Source organism: Protopterus annectens, chromosome 6.part0, assembly GCF_019279795.1.
Source record: "Protopterus annectens isolate FY-2018-M chromosome 6.part0, PAN1.0, whole genome shotgun sequence".
Classification (NCBI taxonomy): domain Eukaryota; kingdom Metazoa; phylum Chordata; order Ceratodontiformes; family Protopteridae; genus Protopterus; species Protopterus annectens.
In genome coordinates, this window is record NC_056737.1 from 1,544,163,805 (window position 1) to 1,544,188,289 (window position 24,485).

A 24,485-nucleotide genomic window follows, 5' to 3' on the forward strand; every position below is an offset into this window, starting at 1 on the left:
ACAAGATAAATAAACTCAACTTTAAAGACAGGAGTATATTGGGATTTCCAATTTTTAGTAACAATTTTCCTTGCTATAGAGAGCATAGGCCATAGTAAAAATGTTTTTTTTTAGGAAGGAACGGGAACATTGAAAAGGATAAGGGAGTCATATTATACAGTTATCATTCCATACAGCTATACAAAGATATTTAAAGTCTAACCAAAATGGGGAAATTATTTTGCAATTAACAACTATATGTATCCAGTCAGCATCAGATTGCCCACATCTCCGGCATTTTATTTCATCTTTCTTGTACATTATTGCTAGTCTATGTGGGTGAAAAACATCTGTGTAAACATTTCCATATGTATACATGCCAGAACAGGGAAGATGTGGATTCCTTCACTGACTGTAAACAAACTTTTGTATCTTTTTCTGAGAATACTTGTCTATTAACTTCACTTGAATAATTCCAAAAAGAAACATCTGTTTTGCTAAAACCATTTCTGAGAATTTTATAAATAACAGATATATATGAAGCATTCTTGTATGAGCTATTAATAATTGTTGACATAAAATCCAAGATTTTTTAAGTTACTCTTATCGTAAGTCTCTAATGATGGTACGAGCTTAGTATGTATAAAATTCTTACAAGTTTGGATGCCCAGCCAATTGCAATTTTGAAAACTATATCTGCTGATCAAATAGTCTATAGAACTTATTTTATTAGCTGAGAGAAATTGATTCCAGTATAATAGGTCACCCTTCTTAAATTCTAACATTTTCTGAGTATCAAAAGATATCAAACATTAATTTGTGAAAGCAACAGGAAATATAATTATTAATAAATTCTTAATTAACTGATTAGAAAACATAAGCTTTTTAAACAAAAGTAATATTTGGTTTAAAGAAGTGTGAGAACAAGTTTTGACCTTTCACTTTGAATGTATATTTTTAAAATCCATATAAAATATTTGTATATATTTGAGTATATGGTTCAAGAAATGTCCTATTACTATTTAGAAGTAAGGTTTCACGTACTGATTTCCAATATGATGTATAAGTGTTAGTATTCCAAAGCAACGCTATGTTAATAAATGCGGAGTTTAAATAAAAATCAGTATTTGGAAACCCTATACCTCCTTCATCCCAGCTTGTGGTGTGCCAGAGAAGAGAAATTTTTTTTTGGGATACCAAAGTAAGTTGAGTAATTAGTTATTCATTTTCTCTTTAATTTTGGCAGGTGGGGGAATTATTAGAACTTGGCCAACGAATAAGATTTTAGGTAACAATATCATTTTGATTAAAGTTAGTCTGTATTCAAATGTGAAGAAGAGTCTATTCCAACTGTCAATTAGACTAGTAATTGAGTTTATAAGTTCACTACAAAGACTCAGGATTCAAGCAACTCCAGTAGATGTACAGCCACAAATAATCCCAAACAAATAAAAGGCAGGCACTTCTGGTATTTAACATGTCTAGTTTATTAACATCTCTAGTTTATTGTGTGAAGCTGCGGTGGTGCAGCGGTAGAGTTGTCACCTCACAGCAAGAGGTTCTCCCGTTCGATTCTCAGCTGGCGTGCCTTCTGTGTGGAGTCCGCATGTCCTCCCCACGGTCAAGTGAAGTTCAAAAGACATGCATGAATGGGCATGCTTTCGTTGAAGGTTGGGCTTCGGGCTGGCACCTCGACACCATAAAAATCTACTGCCAATCATTAGCAGACCGGTGTTCTGCTGTGGCGACCCCTAACCGGGAAAAGCCGAAAGAAGAAGAAGAAGTTTATTATGTACATTTTCATCAAAAATGAACACCGGAACTAAAATAACCACCCCCCCCCCCCCATTTGTATCTACAATCAAATTGAATAATTAATAAACTCAAAGCTATTAACAACTTATGGAACATTTAAAGAGACAGAACAAAAAGAAGCATATTAGACTCCATGCAAACACAGCACTGAAGTAAACTGTCATGTGTTCTCATTTAAAAACATGTATAGAACTGTAACCATAAACCTTATTATCCTAAATATTACTAAAATGTATAACCATTTTATTAAAATTATAAAAACAATTTTTTAAAAAGTTATATAAATTTTGCACAATCTACACATTACAATCTTGCTGCCCTTAACTTCAAGACAGGTAAAAGGGAAACATTCTCATTTAATCCAGGTTCCCTGTAGGCTTCAAGGATAACCTACCAATATAACTCACAGTACTCAAGTCGTGTCTCCCATTGTCCACCTCTCACATCACAGGGAATTTCTTCTAACACAAAAAAAGAAAAAAACAACCTGGTCACAAACCAAAGTGTGTTTATATAGGATGTTGTTAACATTTTGGTTATGAATGTCCCTAGCGTGCTCATATATTTATCTCTTCAGCTTTCTCTCCATTTTACCAATATAAAGAGCAGGACACACACAGCTATATATACCAGACCCACAGATTCACATGAGGAATGGCTGGTCGCAGCTATGCATTTACTAAGTGCTTCTACAGTCACAGCTTCACCTTGTGCTATCAGAGGACACTGGAGGCATCTACCACATTTGTATGTCCCTAATTTATGATAAGTCGTATTTGAAAAGTTTCTTTCTATCAAATTTTTAATATTCACACCCTTTCTAAAAATACAAATGAGGGAAGTATCCTTAACTCCTCAGAGATGAGACAACTAGGAGAATCTACCCCATTAGTTATTCAAAATGTCTCTAATAACAATTGCGTCCCCACTAAAATCAGTGGGAAAGGAAGACTCATAATTCTTACTTACAGGTGCAATATCAGTACTTGGCCAAATGGACCCTTCTACCACCACTCTGTCCATTCCTATTATAGGACAAAATCTACTTTGCCTACCCTGTTTTACTTCCTTAGCAAACTGTTCTATCAATCCACTAGGGTAACCCCTCTCAGTAAACATTTCTTTTAACTTCAGTACCTCCAAGTCAAAGTCACTGTCCTCAGAGGTCATACAACTAGCTCTCACCAACATTCACCAGGTGACCTTTCACTATACCTTTTTTCTGATGAAAAGGGTGGGCACTTTTAAAGTGGAGGAAAGAGTTGGAATATGTCTCTTTCCTAAAAAATTTTGATTTAAAGCCACATGGTGTTTTCTCGATGGTGATATCCAAATAAATTAAGGTATCTCTAGCACAATGATGGGTTAACTTAAAAAAACTAGTACTCTTGGAAATATAATCCAAAAATTCCTTCAATCTATCCTCTGTATCCTTCCAAAAGATGACTATGTCATTCAAAAACCATCTGTAGATGAACCAGCAATATTTAAATGGAGACTCCAAAACATATTTTCGCTCCCAGTACATAAGGACAAGGTTAGCATATACCGGAGCGCATCTAGTACCCATAGCAACCCCACTAATTTGATGGAAAAATTCTCACTGAAGTACAAAAAATGATTGTTAATCACCAGATCCATCAACTCAACAAATGTTCAAAAGTCATTGAAAGATAAACCACCACAATCATATTACCTCCTCAAACCAGACAAAACCAATATTGTGTAACAATCCAAATAGATCAACTACATCTATGGTGACAAACAACAATTGTGAATGTACAGATTCAGACTTATTACACCTTAACATGTCCCATGAGTCCCTTAAAACAAATTGGTCTCATTGGGGGATATGTTTTAACTTTACATCAAGGTATTTTGCTAAGGGGGCAGTAATGGATCCTTCAGCCACCACTATGGGCCTAAGTGTGGGATCATTTATATCCTTTATGTACTTTGGGTATCCCAAATATAGAGGGAACCTGGGGTTTATCATTGGTTAAAAATCCAAGAGTACCTATACCAATCAAATCTTCAGGCATTAAGTCATTCAAAGCTAAATGGATCTGCTGATGGGCAATATTGATTTCCTTCTTGGATGCCCTGGCATACTTTCCTGGTTCCCCAAGAATGTCTAACATTTTTGCATCATAAATAGTATTGTCCATGAAAACCATACCACCTCCCTTACCTGGTTTCATAACCCTTACATATTTATTGTGCCTAATGTCATTCAATAGATTGTACTCCTCAGTGGTAAGATTAGGTGAAAATCTGTTGTTCAGTAAAGCTATCCTATGTTCTTTCTCTACCATTAACTCAAAATTTTTCAACTGAGGGCGGAGGGAGGGGGTCAAAAATACTTTTTCTCTTAAGACCTTCATGGACCAATCTATGTTCTGTTTCACCCATCATTATTTCAAAATCTTTCTTCCGCATAAAATTTTAAGATCAACAATTACTCTATTAATGTCCGACTTCCACTTGGGGACAAAACTGAATCCCTTAGAAAATAATGAAAAACAAGTCTCTTTAATGTCCAGGATACTATAATTAAATATGTTATATCCCCTATAGGTACATATAGGCCCCCCTTCAGTAAAAGACTGAAAGTTTAAGGCTGGTGTTTCATTTAGTACTTCCTGTTACATTTCCCGCTGGTCCAACCCATATTGCTGCCCCTGTTGTTGCCCCTGCCCCTCCACTAATAACTGTTGGAATACTTGTTCTGGAGCCTCTCGGACCTCCTGAGGGGTGGGTATTCCACAGGGTCCTGGTAGTTTAAACTAGGCTCATCTTGAGACAATTCAGTTTCTTGTTCATCCCAATCATCTCTAGGGCTAGTGTCCCCTTTGTAATTAAACTTCAATCTATTTGAAAGTGGGTCGGCAACCCCCCTAGGTTTAGGATAATTCCTTTTTTTCCTTGTACTTAATTAAATCTCTGTTAATTTTCCTCTTTTTTTCTCTCAAAAATTTCATTACATTTTTGGTCAACAGTGAACCTAATATCCATATATTGCTTCCAGTATTCATCTACTTTAAATAATAAAGTATATAACAACAATATGCACTGTCAAAGGAAAAATAAACTTCAAAAAGATCAATACACGGCAGGTTCAGGTTAAGGCACTTTAATCTTGCAGCAAGGAGACAAAAACGTGCTAATACAGAGTTTGTCTAACTAAAATCAGGAAGTAAAACCATCTTTATACATTTTCTAACAAGACATTGCTTACCAAGCTGACGTAACAGATCACAGGTTCTAACATCATTACTTCATAGCAGCTGTTTGTCCATGATTTTCTGCTTGCACTATCAATTTTATGAAAAACTTCCTAAGAAAAACAACGTGGCCTTGATGACCACTGGTTAGATACAACTTCCCACTATGTTATGTTACCATTCAAGGTACTATGGCTAATTTGAGCACAAAGCAAGTACAGATTCTTCAAGCAGTCTTTGTTTGATGTATTTCTTCTTTTCTGCAGCTGTGCATGTTCTCATAACACAAACAAGGCTGATTGTTTATATTAAATCACATTATAGAAAACAGTATTGTTCGATTCATTCACTATTCATTCATTTTCCTGACCTAGCAGATAATCACCTGCTTCTCAGTATATTTCCAAAAGGCATAACATGAATTTTGCTGTGCTGGCAAATACTAGGTCAGGATGCATCTTGCAATTTCAGAAAGCATACTGCAGTTTGAAAAAGCATCTTATAATTTCATACAGAATTAAGCTGTACATAAAATAGAATGAAATGTGTTAACCCTTTTTAGCTTCTAATAAGCACTAAGCATATACTTTAATACATATTTTTCTGACATTTCCCCCCTGTTAATACGTTTTATTCTATTTTCAAAAGCATAAACAGTTTGCTTCTTCTCCTAACCTCTTCCATTTTGGATTTTCAGTTAAGAGAGTCATTTAGTTTAGACTTATGAAAGTATTTCACTTTTCAACAATTCTTCAATTTCAGTACTTTGATACAAAGTCTCAGAAACTGACATGTCTATAAAATCTTTGATTAATTTTTTCATGCAGGGAATACCACAACAGATGCATGCTCCTAATAGGTGTAATCCCACACAAATGGCAATCAGGATGTTCATTAGGATGGAACCCCACCCCCCAAACAAATTCTGGAAAAAGTCTGTCAGAGGATTTGGGCCTGGTTTGGTCATGGCCGACACTTGCTGAATCACCTCAAGATGGTTGTTTATCTCATGCTGGTTGTCAGAAATATACGAACAGCATTTTCCTTTGATTAAAGCACACGTGCCACCTCTCGCCACTAGGGTGAAGTCGAGAGCTATGCGGTTTTGAAGCACCACAGTTCTCATAGCGTTTAGTTCATCAGTCACTAATTTGAGAGCAGAAAAAGTTGCATTGCTCATAACTTCGAGAAGTTTGGACAGTTTTCTCAGCTCCCAAATTGATTTTACTGCACCATATGCAGGGGCTATGCCTGCCCATGATATAATAGTGTCACTCAAGTCCATGTGTGTTAGTTTATCTTTGTTCTTCACGGAATTATGGTTTCTCCATCCTGCTTCAATTCATCCCATTGGATTCTCAGGTCTCTTGATTGGATTTCCAGGTTTACTGCTGACCTCTCTGTCGTTTCGAATTTTCCCTCGAGGCAAAGCTGCAGTGTGTCGTATGGCCGGAACCAGGTAACCCAAAAAACAACTGCCGGACCAATTCTCAGGTAGCCATTTATATGCCTTTTTCCCACAAACAAAATAACAATTCTCTACTTTAGTATTGATATATGCTTGCCCTGCATGAAACTCAATGATAGAAAGTTGCTTCAAAAGAACAGGATTATGCTGTATTTCACTAACAGTTTTTTGCATTTTCTCAAGATATGAATCATAGTTTGCATCACAAATAGTTTCTGCCTTATTAGCCTTAATATAACATTTATAAGAAACAGTCACACTGCAATTGCTCCAACCCACCTGAATAGTGTCATTTTTATAAAAACATACAATTCCATTTTGTGTAACAGGTAGGTACAATGCTATTTTGTCTTGTGATTTTACAGGTGTAGTATCAAAAATCTAATTTTCCCAGGTCTCATTGACCCCTAGGGGGACAGCAGTCATTAATAATCCCCCATATGCTGTTGGTATAGCTGTGCAAATCCAGCAGTTTGAAACATTAAAAGTCTCAGCATACACATATTTAATTGCTTGGTAAGTGTTAAAGTTTGGATGCCAGTCTATGAGTAATGCATCACGTTTGTTCAGTTCAACTCGTGTGGCTGAAAAAAGGAAAGGCCACAGCAAAAAGATCATTGTTACCAGTATAGCTACAGGATGATTATGCAATTTTTCTGAGGTTGTTCTGCATCCCTGTTTACTCTATACCTGGTCATTTTTGTTCTCGTTGTATAACAGTAACAAGGTTTTTGTCCAGTTCAAAGTTCTTGACCAGTTTGCAGTGCGTCAAATGGATCCAGGACACACGTTCAGCTATCTTGACTGCAGTGGGTGTTGCCAGCAAGACTTGGAATGGTCCTTCCCACTTTGGAGAACTCCAATTTCTTTTCTTCACGACCTTCACCCAGATCCACGACCCTGGTTGTACTACTGCTTCCGATGGTCTGATATGTTCTTTATCTGAAACAGAATTTAACTGCAGAAGTTTGTTATTCAAAAATCGCCTCATATACTCTGCTAGTGAACTGTCAGCCTCCTGGTCTGCAGGCATGAGAGGTTTCCACTGAGGTATATAATATGCCCTCCCAAACAGTATTTCAAAAGGAGTTAACCCCTTTGTATTTGGAACAGTTCTCATGCTCAACAATGCCAGAGGCAGACAGTGCACCCAGTTCTTCTGTGTCTCACTAATCAATTTCCTAAGTTTGTTTTTCAAAACCCCATTATGCCTCTCTACTAATCCTGCGGATTGGGGGTGGTATGCACAATGGTTCTTTAAAGAAATTCCGAAATATCGACTCAACTGTTGTATGGTTTGATTTACAAAATGTGTGCCATTGTCACTGTAGATCTTTTCCGGTATGCCAAATCTAGGAATAATTTCTTTAACAAGGACTTTTGCAACAGTAGCTGCATCTGGATTTTTGGTCGGAACAGCTTCCACCCATTTGGAAAACATATCTATAATGACAAGACAGTACTTTTTATTTTCGCATTTGTTTAGTTCTATGAAATCCATACAAATAGTATGGAGCGATGCAGTGGTGTAGGGAAACTCCCTTGCTTAAGCTTCAGTGCCCCTTGTGCATGATGCCTGTTACAAACATGGCATGCTGCACAAATACTTTTTGTGTAGTTTGTAAAGCCATACGTTGTAAACACTCGATTCACTAAATGTACCATCCCCCCTGTTGAGACATGGCACTGCCCATGGCTCAACAAAGCTGCATATCTAAACAAGTTAGATGGTAAAATCAGTTTTCCTTCCTTGGAGATGTACAGCCCTTTCTCAAGAATTGCTCCTCGTTTTTCCCATTTCTGTTTCTCTATTTTCATAGTAAGTGTCTGCATTGTTTTTAACATTTCTAGATCTAAAATCTCAGAAGGTTGTAATTCCTCACTCAAAAGAAATACTTCTGGAGCTGTAGCTGCTTGCTTTGCAGCTGTGTCAGCTCTCGCATTACCTTTTGAAATCCTATCCTGGTGCTTGGTATGAGCTACGCATTTACAAATAGCTACTTTCTGAGGTAACTGAATAGATTCTAATAAATCTAAAATAAACTGCGCATGATTACTCGGTTTGCCAGTAGATGTTATCATTCCTCTATTTTTCCACTGTTGCACAAAAACATGTACGGTAGAAAAAGCGTACTGGCTGTCAGTAAAAATATTTACACATTTACCCTTTGCTAAGGTACATGCTCATGTCAAGGCAATCAATTCTGCTGCTTGTGCAGATAAGTTGTGTGGTAAAGACTTTGCTTCTAATATCTCAGTATCAGAAACTACTGCATATCTTACTAGGTTCTGTCCTGTAGGACCCTTTTTACATGAGCCATCCACATAGTATGTCACCTCGGCATCATCCAAGGGAACATCCGTCAGATCTTTTCTAGGTAGTGTCTTTTGCTCAATTTCCTGTAGGCAGCAGTGTGGTTTGCCATCTGCAGGGGTTGGGAGCAAGGTTGACGGATTCAAAGTTGTACATCGTTCAATTGTCATATGAGGTTGGCTCAACAGTATAATCATACAGGAAAGATGTCTAGCAGGAGAAAGATATGCTACTTTTTCTTGCAGTAAAATAATAGCAACTGCATGAGGCACTCTCAATGTGAGAGGGTGGAACAACACTACTGAGGCTGAAGCCTGTGCTGTCATTGCAGCTGTGACTACTGCTTGTACACAGTGGGGCAAGGATCGCGCCACTGGGTCTAGCTGTGATGAATAGTAAGCTATGGGGCGTTGCTTGTCCCCATGTTGCTGTGTTAATACTGATGTCATATAGCCTTGCTTACAATCTACAGTTTGGTAAAATCATTTATAATAGTTCGGTAATCCTAAAACTAATGAAGATGCTATCAATTGCTTCAGTTTGCAGAAAGCTGATTCTGCTTCTGGTGTCCATTGTAATAAATCTTGTGCTGCCATAGGGTTCTTGTATATCAAGTTGGTCAGTGGAGCAGACTCCAAGGCATAGTTTGGAATCCAACTCCGACAAAAATTAGTCGTACCTAGGAAGGACATCATTTCTTTCTTGGTAGTCGGTTTAGGTGCTTGTAAAATTGGTATTTTCCTGTCTTCATCTAAGATTCTGCCTTCTTTGGATATTACATATCCCAGGTATTTAACCTGCTTTTTCCAAAGCTGCAGTTTGTTTTTGTTTACTTTGTGTCCTTGAGTGGCTAGAAATTGTAGTAATGCTATGGTATCTTCTCTGCATTCTTGCTGGGTGGGGGCTGCCAGCTGAATGTCGTTTACATAAAGTAAAATCTGGCTGCTTCTCAGTGGGATAAATCCTGCCAGGTTACTTGCCATTTCCTGTGCGAATATTGTTGGACTCTCACAATATCCCTGTGGTAGTCGCGTATATGTATACCTTTTCCCCTGAAATGTAAATGCAAACCAATGTTGGCTGTCAAGGTGTATCAGTATTGAGAAAAATGCATTGCTAATATCTACCACAGAAAAATACTTCTGTTGAGGTTTTAAATCATTCAATAAAGTGTGTGGATCTGGCACCGTAGGTGCTCTAGGTATTACTGCGTCATTTACAGCTTGTAAATCTTGGACCATACGCCATTCTCCATTTGCTTTTCTAACATGAAATAAGGGTGTGTTACATGGTGAATCGGGAGATTCTACCAGTACTCCTTCCTTAAGTAAAGCTGCTATTATAGGTTTGATTCTTACCTCTGCATCTTTTCTTAAGGGATATTGTCTCTTCTGTGGTCTAAATGCTGATTTTGGCGTGATAGTAACTGGTCCTGCTGTACGAATAAGTCCTACATCTGATTTTCCTGTTTACCAGAGAGTTTCTGGTATGCCTCGTAAGGCTTTTTCTTCTTCCTCTAGTAAGAGTGCTACTCAGCTGTCCTCACTTGCCTGCAAGTGCACAGCTGGGTGTGTCTGTGTTATCCAATTCAACTTCTGCTTTTGTACTCCCTGTTCTGACAGTTCTAATTCTGTCTGTTTTTCCCACCTTGTGACTTTTTCTCCTAGGTCTACCTACTTCACATTCTTGTTCTTAGTTAAAATGACATGTGGTAGTCGATTAGATTTATAAAGTGCTAGGAATTCCTGGGGCAATGAACAGCTAACTACACTGTTCCCTTCTGTGTCCCAGTACAGATTATGCAATACTAATCTGTTACCATGGTTTCTAAACAGTTCTTGCTCATATTCTTTATCAGGTCCTGGTGTGCTACAGTAATATAGAGTACAATGCAACAAATGCTGTTTATCAGTGTCAAGGGAGGGGGACTTACTGATGGCTACGTTCATCAGTTCTTCAGTTACTGCCCCTGGACCAGTCGTAACCAAGTCCTGGCTGTACCAATAAAATGTTTCACCCTCCGGTCGCACTACAAAAGTGTCCATTTGTCACTGTGCTTCCATACCCTGCATGGTTGGAACTACTGCTATGCCAAATATCTGCATAAGGTCTCTGCCCAAAAGGTTTACTGGGCATTTTGCAGAAACAACAATTTTGCTCTTCTGGGTCATCCCTGAAATAGGGTCAGTTATTGCTATGTTATGGGAGAGTGGCTCCCGATACAGCTGTCCATTAGCTGCTTTCACTAATATATAATCAAGTGATTCTGAATTTTCTGGTAGTTTGGAAGGATGTATCAGGGTTCGCGGTGCCCCTGAGTCACACAAAAATTTAACTTCCCTCCCCTCTACCAGAAGTGTAACTTCTGGTTTTGTGTCTGCTAAGTAGAGCTCTAGGCTCAATAATGCTAAATCCAAAATTTCATTTTCTTCATTATCTGTGATTTCTTGGCCATCCTCTATTTCTTCTATCACATCCTCTGCTCCCTCTATCACATTCACATTTGTCTCTCCTTGGTCATTTCTTTCTAGTGATTCCTGACTACCATATAGTCAGTCCTCACCCTCCTAATCTTCAGTGGCTACCTTCTTATTTTGCTTGCAATCCCTTGCCAAATGTCCCTTTTTCCCGCATTTAAAACATTCACCCCTTTTCTTACTCTCTTCAAACTCCTCTGATCGCTTATCAGATTGTTTGTTTCCCTGGGCATTTTTCTTGCCCTTCTTCCTGGACTGTACTACAAAGACTTCCGCTCCGTCTTCTACTGCAAATACTTGGGTTTTCTTTTTGCTATTAAAATGCCTTTCAGCATGTCTCGCATATTCAAGTAATGACTGTAATCTACTTGTACAGTGATCCACCATGTGCTTTGTAATAAAACTACTTATGGGTGCAATACTACCCTTCAAAAATGCATTCTTTAGTTGCTGCTCATATGGGGAATCATGTGTTTGGTCTTCAGGTACCTGCATTCCACAATGGTTATTAAAACATTCTAATAATCTAGCATAATATCTATCAACAGTTTCACCTTCTTGTTGGATGCATTGATTAATGCAAGTCCAGTCAGCCCTAGGCTTCCATTTCTCAGAGATTCGGTCTGTCAGACCTTTCACTCTGTTATCCTGTTCTGCGTTACTATGTGGGAGTGGCTTATGTTCTGCGTCACGGGGATTCCAGTTGCCACTGATCATGTGCCAATCTGGACCAACGATTTGTCTGACTACTTTCTCTACTTCCTCTCCATTTAAATGGTAACTTAACCTCATGCCCTGTAAGTCTTCTAAGAATTTTCTAAAATTAACTTTGGATGGGGAATTCCCTCTGTGGCTTTCTGGATGTCTTCCGGCGTCCACGGTCTATATACCAGGATAGTTGGGTCCTGCCCTTCTTGTCCTGCCTGAGGATTTGGTACTTCTATGAGCGGACATACTTCTTCTTCGCTCATAGCCCATGAATTTCCATTTATTTGATATAACTCCATATCCCCACTTGTTTTATGTGTTCGAGACCTAGTCTCGACAGGATCTCTGACAAACGGTTTTGATTTCGCAGGGACAGTTGGGTATAGCGGAGGTGGATCAGCTTGTCCACTCGCTTCATATTCTGATAAGGGAAGCGGAGGGGCCAATGCTATTCCCAGGTTATTGTCTTCTTTATCTAAAAACATTGCTTTTTAATTTTTATTCTTTTGTTCCCTGCGGTTTGCTTCCTCAAGCCACCTGTGTGACTGGGGAATGCCTAATTGACGTTGCTTTTTTACCTGGCCTTTTGCATCTGTTTTAAGCTGTTTGACAAGTTAGATAAGTGAAGGTTTTTCTATTTTGCCATCAAATTTGTATTTATTAACCCATTTTGTATAGTACCTAACATTGTCGGCACGTTGTAATTGCATATATTTCGCGTCTTCGGTTAACGACGGATCTCGGGATCTTTTTGTGCACTTATTTTCCATGTTATCTTACTTTAGTTAGAAAATGTTACGTAACCCTTCTTATTACGTGGTACCACGATTTCTCTTATTCACAGTTTATCTAGAATAACTGCCTACTTATCCTGTTTCCCTGATCTATGACAAGACAGCAATCTTTTTTGTCCCTGATTTGTACAATACAAAATCTCCCTGACAAAAACAAGTACTGTAACAAGTCCCTGATCTGAAACAGAGAAAAGGTAAATTCCTCCTTACCTGAGCCTCCGTGATTGACCGTCTCACTGATGGAACCGTTGACTCATCCTCCAATCGCAGATCAGAAACAGTGGCTGGCCTCTTTTGAACGACAATTCAGTCGGAGGTCTTTTCAGAGCAGAAGAACCAATGTGGCCTCTTCCCTGTACGGTTTCATGCCTCCGGGCCCATCTGACCTGAGCTAGAGCGAGAATTTCCGGCTCGAAGAACCAATCTGTTAAAGGAAAAATAAACTTCAAAAAGATCAATACACAGCAGGTTCAGATTAAGGCACTTTAATCTTGCAGCAAGGAGACAAAAACGTGCTAATACAGAGTTTGTATAACTAAAATCAGGAAGTAAAACCATCTTTATACATTTTCTAACAAGACATTGTCTACCAAGCTGACATAACAGATCACAGGTTCTAACATCATTACTTCACAGCAGCTGTTTGTCCATGATTTTCTGCTTGCATTATCAATTTTATAAAAAACTTCCTAAGAAAAACAACATGGCCTTGATGACCACCGGTTAGATACAACTTCCCACTATGTTATGTTACTATTCAAGGTACTATGGCTAATTTGAGCACAAAGCAAGTACAGATTCTTCAAACAGTCTTTGTTTGATGTATCTCTTCTGCAGCTGTGCATGTTCTCATAACACGAACAAGGCTGATTGTTTATATTCAATCACATTATAGAAAACAGTATTGTTCCATTCATTCACTATTCATTCATTTTCCTAACCTAGCAGATAATCACCTGCTTCTCAGTATATTTCCAAAAGGCATAACATGAATTTTGCTGTGCTAGCAAATACTAGGTCAGGGTGCATCTTGCAATTTCAGGAAGCATACTGCAGTTTGAAAAAGCATCTTATAATTTCATACAGAATTAAGCTGTACATAAAATAGAATGAAATGTGTCAACCCTTTTTAGCTTCTAATAAGCACTAAACATATACTTTTAATACATATTTTTCTGACATGTACACATTCCACATTTAACATTTGACATAATGTGGCTCAAAAAGTGGGAAACACACCACAGTTTGTATTTAGAAGGGATAGGTCATTCAAGAATATATTAGAAATGAATAGCAAGCTCTATGAAGGTAACACTAATAGAACAGTTGGAAATTTTAAATCTGGAATGTGTACATAATAATGAAATGAAAGATATATTCAATTTGAATGGTAGGAACATTTGTATAAAGGGACATTATTATTGTTCTAGAAAAAATGTTGTCTACATGGCAAAGTGTCGGGATTGTCAAATATATTATATTGGAAAGACATGTAGACATTTTAAGGGTAGAATATGTGAGCATTTATTAGATATCAAGAATCCTAAGCTCACAAATGCCTTGAGTAGGCATATACAGGCTCAGGGAAGTCATGCCTTTAGTTTTCTAGTATTGCAGCAAATAGTAAAAGATAGGTAAGGTAGTGTGCTGGATGTACACTTAGATATATGTGAACTTAGGTGGCAGTTGCGATTAAATGCAACAAAATTTCTAGGTATTAACGAAAATGTTAGTATTTCAAGTGTGCTGAAATTAAATATTTTAGGTTAAAATATTTTATATTTTTAGGCAGTATGTTTTTAATAGTATTTAGAATGTTTTTAATGAATTAATTAGTCAATTATGTATTGTGTCAATAGGCTTTAGTACTATTTAAGGGCTGGGTTGGAGAAAGAGAATTGTTCTTAGGAAGTCCTTGAATAGAGGGATGAAAGCACTAAACCTTGTTATTGTCGATTAACGTTTACAGTTTGGTTTCCTTCCAGTGGTCGTGTTGATTTTCCGCTTTGGTTATTAAGTTGGTGCTGTCTGTGGTTATACAATTAAACTCACCTGCTAATAGTAACTCACCTGACTTTAATGTTATGATGTCCAAATGTTTTTCACAGTTTTACTCCCAATACCCGGTGTCCAAGTAGGTGTTTGCAAAAGTGTACAGCTTTTTATCTAGTTTTGGTATGACTAAAGCAAGCATACCATCATTGCTTGAGTATGAGTCAACTATTTCTGGAATTCTCATTGAGTTTCTGTGTAAAATTAGGACACTTATTTTGTGGTTGCAGTTTGAACTTACCAAATGCTTATAATCATTAAAGGTTAATTTGTTTAGATCTCCTGTTATTAAGTGGGATTCCTGAATGAATCTTCCTTATGTAGCATTAAATATTTGTTGACACTACTCCTTTCCATGGGGTTGTTCAATCCATTAACATTAATAGATATAAGGTTAAGTATTATCATTTGATGGAGACTGCTATTATAAGTAAAATTGAAAAGTGTTTTCTTTGATTCATTATGACAAATACATTTTTTAAAACTGTTATGGACAATTTAAAAACTCTAAATTTGAAAATAAAACTGTATATTTTAATAACCTTCTGCGTGGATAAACTATATCCAGGCTTACTATATCTCTCATAGAAGCCACAAACTAACCCTATCATGACATCTAGTGGGAATTCCTAGCTACTGCAGGTTAATAGCAAGCAGAAGGGAAACTACATGTACATTAAAAACATACAAAAGGAAACATTCTATTTAATATACTACGTATGCATGAACTAAGAACATGAAGCTGTATGCAATTTCTTAAAATTCTTTTATCTAAACAGACTAAGATAAATTAATTAATCCTAATAAGTATGTGTTGCTGTGAGTATATACAGGACTGTAATATCATTAAAGCAGACAGGAAAAAAGATGCATTTAAAACTGTCACTGTCAGAAACATATTTGTAATTCTTATTTAAATATAATTGTAATTCAGATTAAATAAATCACTATTTACAGTATATCATATGCTTATAAGACTTTTTAGATAAAAAAAATAATTGCTAAATGAATGAAAACAGTTCAAATGATCATTCTTGAATCTGATTGGCTGTTAGAGTTCAGTAAAGAAACAGGTTCAGGGGTCATGCCTACTTCCTGGAAGAGAGCACATATTGTTTCTCATGAGTCTGTGAGCTAAATGAAGCCTTTAGAAGCTTGAGCTTCTCACAAAAGTTGTCAAAATTCCATCAAAAAAGTAAGTAGGCAGGAATTTTCTAGTGAACTGAAGCTTTTAAGCATAACTTGTAAAATGACAAATATCTAAAATAAAGGCTCCAAATTACCAATCACACACAGCTATAAGATATATTACCTAAGTGGAGCACATTGCAGAAGTTCAGTTATGTAGTAAATGTATATATAATAATAAAATGTCATCACTTTCGTTTTAATTACTTAACAGTAATACAGTAAGCATTTCCCTCTCCTGCAGTGATTAAATACTATCTATGACACTAGGACTAATACAGAAAGTGAAGGCACATACATGAAGAAATAAGTATAGGATATAAAAGAAATATATCTAAATATATGAAATGAGTGATTTTATACCATTTCACTAGTGCTCTGCCATGTAGAAAGAGACAAAAGTATAAAATAATAGTTTGCAGTTGGATAATATTTTGATTTACTTGAATTTTGAGTAATATATATTATTTATAAAATTAGCATTGTTGTGGGAAAGATTATATGAGAGAAAAAAAGTTACATTACTTTCTGTGTATGATTCAACATTATTTAGAGGGAAAAAACAAAAACTTGCATGAAATGTGAAGTTATGTATAATCATTTGCCTGTGGGTTTCTTCTTTTCTTTAGTAGTCTATCATTTTTGAAGCTTGTTTTTTTAAGTTCATTGAAGAATCCATAGGTTCAGGTTGACTTAAAAGGTTCTTTTTTTGGACAAATGTGGATGCTTCTTTGAGAAAGTCAAAAGTTTTCTTTCCTTCTGGCAGGGGTACTCTTTTTCTTGCTGGGAATATGCCTTGTGCTTTGATTCTTTCCTTTTTTAATAATTTTATTAGAGGGATATATGCTCTTCTTTTGGACATATAAGGGGTAAAAAATCATTGGCAAAACTGGTCACCAATTTTTAATGGAGCAAGGGACCAGGCAGTTCTTAAAACAAGGTCTTTGTCTTGAGTGGAGATAAATCTTACAATAATAGATCTTAGACAGCTGTTTTACTGGATATAGAAGTTGTAGTTAAAGACCTGTGTGCTCTTTCTATCCCAAAGGATAATGCTTCAGGTAGGTTTAGAATTTTAAGAATCTAAGAAGTCAAGAAATTAATTATATTGTCCCCCCCCCCCCATCTGCTCCAGGATGCCATAGATTCTTATGTTGTTTCTCCTGGTTCTATTCTAAATGTTGTCTATCTTTTCAATGACCCTTGTGTTTTCTTGAAAAAGGAAGTCTATGTTTTTCTTTATTTCTGTTAACCTGTTGTCTATATCTGTTACAGAATCTTCCAAAACAGAAATCTGGACAGTTTGTTGTTTAATAACTTAATTTAATAAGGTTATTTGTTTGGTGGTATCTTCTTTTATATTGTCCCTTTTAAGTTTAATTTATCTATTTTATCTGCCAAGTCTTGAACTGTAGTAAGGATTCCCCATATTTCTTTCTTCGTGGAGTTTCTTGCTGAGAAAATTTGGTCCCTTCTATTCAAACATTTGACAGGAAAATATGAACATTTTAGCTTAAAAATTACACCAACCTGTAGCTTATGACATCCAGAATCTGATTTTAGGAGTTTCAGGTCTTTGTTGGTGAAATTAAATAAAAATCTTGACAGGAAGAAATGAAGGCTGCAGAGCTCAAGAACTCTGCTGCTTTCAGCCTGCCATCCAACCCACAGCCCCGATACTGGACCTTTCTGATGGTTATTTGGACAAAAAGAAGTTATACTGCATCGTGCTGCTTTATCAGCCTTGATGTGGGTCACTTCTTAGGTTTATAGGTGGTTACTGGGCTAATGACCTGAAGGTCTTTATAAGCCTAGCCATTTGTACCCAATATAATACTAGAGAAATTCAATATAAAGGTTCTTGCCAAAACTCGAGGTCTTAATTAGCAACAACTGCCCATATCTAGGAGGGTCATAGGTAAAATCCATGGCAGGAATTTATGGTTTCCCATCCAGTCATCCAGGCTACACTTAAACAGGGTCAAAGAGGGGCTCTGCTTGATGTGAACTGGTAGCCTATTGCAGAAGAATGGCAACTTCTGAGAGACATATCTGTCTCTCCAGCAAGTCCTATTTTTGTCTCAGGCCAGGTTAAGCTCTCTGGAGTGGGTGACCCTTGTCTCATTTGACTTGTGGATATGAAGCATTTCCTTTAGATTTGGATCCAAGATTTCTCTATAGCCAGCCACAAGCCTTCTCTAAGTAGTGTGTACGCTACTAAGTACAGTGACAGTGACTTCAGTCTGTCAATGTATGACATGCGCTGGAGACCCTGAATTTTCTTGGTTAGAAATCTCTTGATGTCTCTCAGGTTGCTGCAGGTGCCTGGTAAGGTACATACCAAAGGGAGCTATGTACTCAATTATTAGTCTGATTGGGGTCAAGTGCAGGGGAGTTATGACCTCTTTCACTCTTGATGCAACGCCTTTACTAATAAGGTGTGCGACGTAGAATTATTTCCTTACCACAGTAGACACATGGTGGTCAAAGTTAGGCTACAGTAAACTTGCATTGCCAAGTCTCTCATTATTAAGTTGTTACTTAGGATATTGTTATTTATATGATAGTCTGCAGGGATATCATTTTTTACCAAAGGGGCTAATGCATTTTTTAGCAGTGAGTTTGAGTCCATGGCTTTGGCACCAATCATTGGTTTGTGTCAGTCCTTCTTGAAGTATATTGACATTGTTTGGGGATTCAGTGACTGCACCTAATTTGCAATCATCAGCAAACATAGTCAGCCACAGTCCCTCTGTTTTGGCCTGAACTTTTGAGAAGTATATTCCAAACAATAGGGGGCCCAGCGCTGACCCTTGTGTGACCCCAATGTTGACAGGTCTCCTGCTTGAGGCAAAGCTGACTAAAATGACAGGTTTGGTTGCCATCCCCTTCAGAGTTTTCATGCCAACAGAAAGAGGGAGGTTGAGCCTGGAAAGGACAATGCCAGGAACAACAAAATATAAGTATTCACTTCCTGGCATAAACAATACACCAAGAAACAAGTGGGATGGCAGGATAAAGCAACTACCTGTTAAGGTAAGTTTGCTTACACAAATGTACTATGTTCACTATATTGATCACAGCTAAGTAACCTTAGCTTTATGGGTAAATTATGGGTAGATTACTCTACCTTATTACATTTGGAAGGGGAAGGGTCCCAGAGTCCATGTGGAATGGTCCTAGCAAAACCTGATCTAGACCTAGAGAAGGAATCAAGTTTTTAATGCCTTGTAAATGTTTGTATACTGGACCAAGTTGCTACTTCTAGAATACTTCTAGAGACCAACCCTTTCCAAAAACCCATAGATGAAGCCAAAGTTCTGCTAGACTGGGACTTGTCCCTGTTGGAATAGTTTAGTTGTGGTAAGTAGAAAAAATGTTGTCTTTTCTTCTTACCTTCACAAGAAATGAAAAACAGATCTGAAAGATTTGGTTTTGTAAAGATAGTACCTGAGTGGTCTGTGAGCATCCAAGATATGGAGTGCCCTTTCTCCCTCATTTTTAGGTTCAGGAAAGAAAATGAGTAAATTGATAGTGTGGCTTAAAGTAAGCTTAGATACTACTTTAGGTGTAAAAGAAGGATTAGTTCTCAAAGAAACCCTTTCTCTCTGGAAAATTGGATAGTGTTGACTCACCATGAGAGCGTGCAACCCAACATGCTACTTGCAGAGGTTAGAGCAATTAGTAAAACAGTTCTATTTATTTATTTATTTTATTTTACATTTGTTGACCGGGAATGTCTGACGGAGTCAGAGCCCTTTTTAAGCAGAGTCCCAGGGAGAAAAGCTCCATAAAAATTCAAACAAAAATAAGCTAAAGTTATACAAACAAGTTTAAAAATGTAATGTGGTGATTCAAGACTAGACTCTATATACTTCAACATGAATAATGTCAAAAGAAAAAAGAAACAGAAATGTAAAACAAATGTTTTAAAATAACTGAAACAGTAACAATGTCTAAAGAGGTTATTACAGAGAGGGTAAGGAAAAGAAAAGTGTAGGAATTATAGGAGACACGAAGAAGGAGGGAGTAGGATAAAGGAAAGTGTAGGGATAATAGGAGACAGGAAGAAGGAAGTAGTAGGATAAAGGAAAGTGTAGGCATAATAGGAGACAGGAAGAAGGAAGGAGTGGGATAAAGGAAAGTGTATGGATAATAGGAGACAGGAAGAAGGAAGGAGTAGGATAAAGGAAAGTGTAGGCATAATAGGAGACAGGAAGAAGGAAGGAGTGGGATAAAGGAAAGTGTAGGGATAATAGGAGACAGGAAGAAGGAAGGAGTAGGATAAAGGAAAGTGTAGGCATAATAGGAGACAGGAAGAAGGAAGGAGTGGGATAAAGGAAAGTGTAGGGATAATAGGAGACAGGAAGAAGGAAGGAGTAGGATAAAGGAAAGTGTAGGGATAATAGGAGACAGGAAGGAGTAGGATAAAGGAAAGTGTAGAGATGATAGGAGGCAAGGAAAGAAAGGAAGGAGGAGGATAAAGGAAGTAGGGGTAGGCGGAAGAGGAGACAGTGGAGAGTAGAGGAAAAGAGGTATGTTAGTTAGATGGTTGTATTCAGGGAAGGTGAGACCAATGGCAAATCCATTGTTGTTTGAGATACTCTATTATGGCCAACTTAAATTGTTTGGGATGCTTCAGATTTCTGATTTTAAGAGGGAGTTTGTTCCATGCTGTAGAAGGATGGTAGCTGTATATGTTTTGACCTGATTTATATTTTGGTTTATAAATATGTTTAGGTTCATAGGTTCACAGATCAGTACTAGGCTAACTGCCCTTGTGAGCCATTTTAAGCTTAGCCAGTTATCCCTTGTGAGACTTAAACCCTGTACTTTTTATTTGTAAGGCAAACACCTTAACCATTATGCCAACCCACAGAGTAACAAATGAACTCCTGAGATTTCTTGTAGGAGAGTAGTGAGAGATGAGAGAAGACAGGGCTGGACAAAAGGCTGGCTGACACAAAACTGAGTGTATGGTTTGGAGCTGTGAGAGCAGTAGTAGGTGTGGTAGTTCAAACCAGTTTGTTTCAGGGATAGACAGTGGTGGGATTTGTAGGTTTGTTGAGCAGCAAATCTAGTTATATTGTGGTATGTTGACTCAAGCTTGGATAGCAGAGAGGAGTTTAGATTAGTTAGAATTTGGGAGCAATATGTTAAGCAGGGTAGAAGGTAAGCATGTTTTAAGTGTGATTCTAGCTACATGGGTGAGAATTTTTTGTTTCTGTATAAGAGTCCTAATTTCTAATGAGTTTTCTTGATACAATTATTAATGTGATGGCCGAATTTTAGCTGATCATCAATGGCAACACCAAAGAGTTTTGTGCTTGATTCAACTACAATAGGGGTATTGTTAAGTGACATTATAGAAAAGGAAGATTTGATATGGTTAACTGTTTTGGGGAGAAAGAGTAGTAGTTTTGTTTTTTTACGGTTGAGGATAAGCTGATTGTTAGACAGCCATGTCTCTACTGAATTAAAGGAAGATTGGCTAGCAGATAAGAGTTCAGAGGGGGAATTAGCTATGGTTATGACTGTAGAGTCATCAGCGTATTGGACTGTGGAAGAATGTGAACAGGAGGAATGGAGTAAGTTGGCAAAGATATTAAAAAGTAGTGGTCTGAGAATGAATCCTTGAAGGACACCCATATTTATTGGAAGGGGAGTAGATAGTGCAGAGTGCCATCTAACTGATTGCAGTCTATCTGTGAGATAGCTAGAAAACCATACTACAGTGTCAGGGGAGAAATTAAGATCAGTCAGTTTGTTCAGCAGCAGAGAGTGAGAAACAGTATCAAAGGCTTTTGCACGATCAAGGAACAGGCAGGAAAAAATTTGTGATCATCTTTGGCTAAAGAAATAGTGTTAAGGAAGGAAAGAAGAGCAGTAGTGGTGCTATGTTTTGGTCGGAATCCATGCTGTGTAGGAGTGAGCAGTTTTTCCTGTAAGAGATGTTGTATAACCTATGTGTGTATGCATTTCTGTAAGACTTTGGAAAGAGGGGAGAGAATAGCAATAGGTCTGAAATTTGAGATATCAGAGGAGTTACCTCCTTTGTGAATGGGTACGGTATAGAATTGTTTCCAGATAGATGGGACTTTAGATTCAGAGATAGAGCGATTGATAACGATAGATACAGGCAGGGCAAGAAAGTGAGCAGATATCTGGAGAAAGTATGATGGAATGTTGTCAATGGATGCAGACCATGGTTTTAGCCTAGAGAGCAGAGTTTTTTATGTAGGAAGTGGGAACAGGTTTGAGGGAAAAAGTCTTAGGAGAGTTAGTAGTAGAGGAAGTCTCATGGCAGTTGGGAGGAGTAGTGTTAGTGAGGTTGGGGTTAAATAGTTTGGATAGTGATTCTATGAAGTAGGTGTTGAAGGTGTTGGTGATTTGTCAGGACATATGTTGGGTGAGGTAGGATTGCCAGGATGTAGTATTTGGTTTATTGCATTCCAGAATTTTTTTGCATCTGATTTTAGAGTGGTTGGGGGATTGTGGTAGAATTCTTAATAAACTACTAGTCCCATGGTTGGTCCTTCCCTGTCCCATGTCCCAGCACTGACAAGAGTAACTTTCCCTTGCCCATTCAGGGAACACCAGCTTTCCATTAATAACCTCAAGTCAGCCAGATTACTTGATTCAAAAGGAGCAAGTATTCGCTTCTCTAACACAAAATTAAAATCACCAGTTTTCTTGGAGGTCTCTCGTGCAATAGTCTTCACATCCTTGTCAGAAAGAGTAAGGCTGAAATTAACCAAATGATTAGCAGCAGTTTGATTAACTAAAGCTATAGCCACTGGGTCTGGTTGGGGAAGACTGTATAATAACTGAAAAGACAGAGGAACTTTATACATTCTTTCTGAGTTTTTAGGGGCTGCAGGCTGACTATCAAGAAAATTGCAGGTAGTGAAACACACATCCTTCAGAGCTGACAAAACTGAGGAATATGTAAAGGTTTTGGAGATTACTTCTTAACAGCTCATGATATTTTCTGAGGGACTGTAAAACCTCATTGTTCTCCCACTGAGAACATGGGCACATTCTGAAAATAGTCTCAGACAAATAGAAATAGAAACCCCCACAGGGAGAATCAGAAACAGAGCATTCATTTGAGTCTGAATCTGAAAACTGAGGAGAAAATCATGTATCTGTCCCTTCATTTTCCTGTCCAGATTCAGAATCTTGAATCTCTTCAGACAAAGAGGTATCCCTCTTCCTTTCACCAGAAAACACCTTATAAAAAGGATAAATAGCCTGAATTAAATCCTGAGCAAGACCCAGTAAAGTGCTCCTAAGAAGATATGAGGAGGAAATACATATTTAGTGTTCTGTTAGTTTCTTTCTGACAGGAAAAGTCACAGCAGCAGCTTCCCCAGGGATGGGCACAACATTCTGATCAAACAAGGAAGTCTTCCCTGTTCCCTGTCCCCAGCACTGATAAGAATAACTTTCCTTGTCCATTCAGGGAACACCAACAGCTACAGAGAACATGGCTAACCCCAAGTCCATAGTGGCTATAGCTGCTACACCAGAGGAATCTGTGATGAACGATGAGTTGTCTGAGGAACAAGCTATGGCCACAGCACAGTCACCCACTTATGGATAAGGCAAATTACTAGCCTGCTGTGGTGGCAAAGGTTGTTTGTTTAACTTTTTCTTTTTGTAGGTGGAAGAAGGACCAACCATGGAACTAGTAGTTTGTTCCATGGTCAAGCCCAAAATGGCGCCTCTTTTCCATGAAAAATAAGCAGCAAATGCCAGTAAAAATATAAAATCTTTAAAAGTGACTTTTTTCACACAAGAACACGGTAAAAAAAGACTTTGCCAGCCCCAAAAAGTAAAATAAGCACAATTTCCCCACAGAAAAAATGCATTTCATTTACTTCAAACAACTTTTAAACCGACAGGAAAAACATGCACTCCCATTTAAGAATAGAGTCTCATGACAGCTCATAAAACACAAACTTCTAGCTTAAAAATAACTTTCCTAAACAGGAAAGTACAATAAAACAACATCTTTTTTAATGTGGAAGTTTTTTCGACATAGAGAACTTATCTACCCAGAAAAGGAACAGCACAAGTCGATCATCATTTCTTGAAAGCCCAGAGAGGGGCATACTTTTTACTGTCAGGAAAGCTCTGAAGTGCATGGCACCCAAGCTTGCCTTTTTAGTCAAATCAGCTCAAAATGATTTATGGTTTGACTTCACAGATGGCTGCACATGGAGTAACAGCTTAATTTCGGCTCTCCCAATATGAAAACAGAAACTCAGAAGAAACAGCCTTTGAAATTATTTTTTGGGTAAATTTCGGTAAATGGCTAGTACGGGCACTGCTTGACTGGCAGCAAAAAAAGAAATTCAGAGAACATGAAAGAAAATCAACCACAAAAGGTGAAGACAAACAATGACTGGGAAGGATCCTGCAGCTATTCAGCAAAAAGCAATGCAAGTCCCAGCTTTGGTC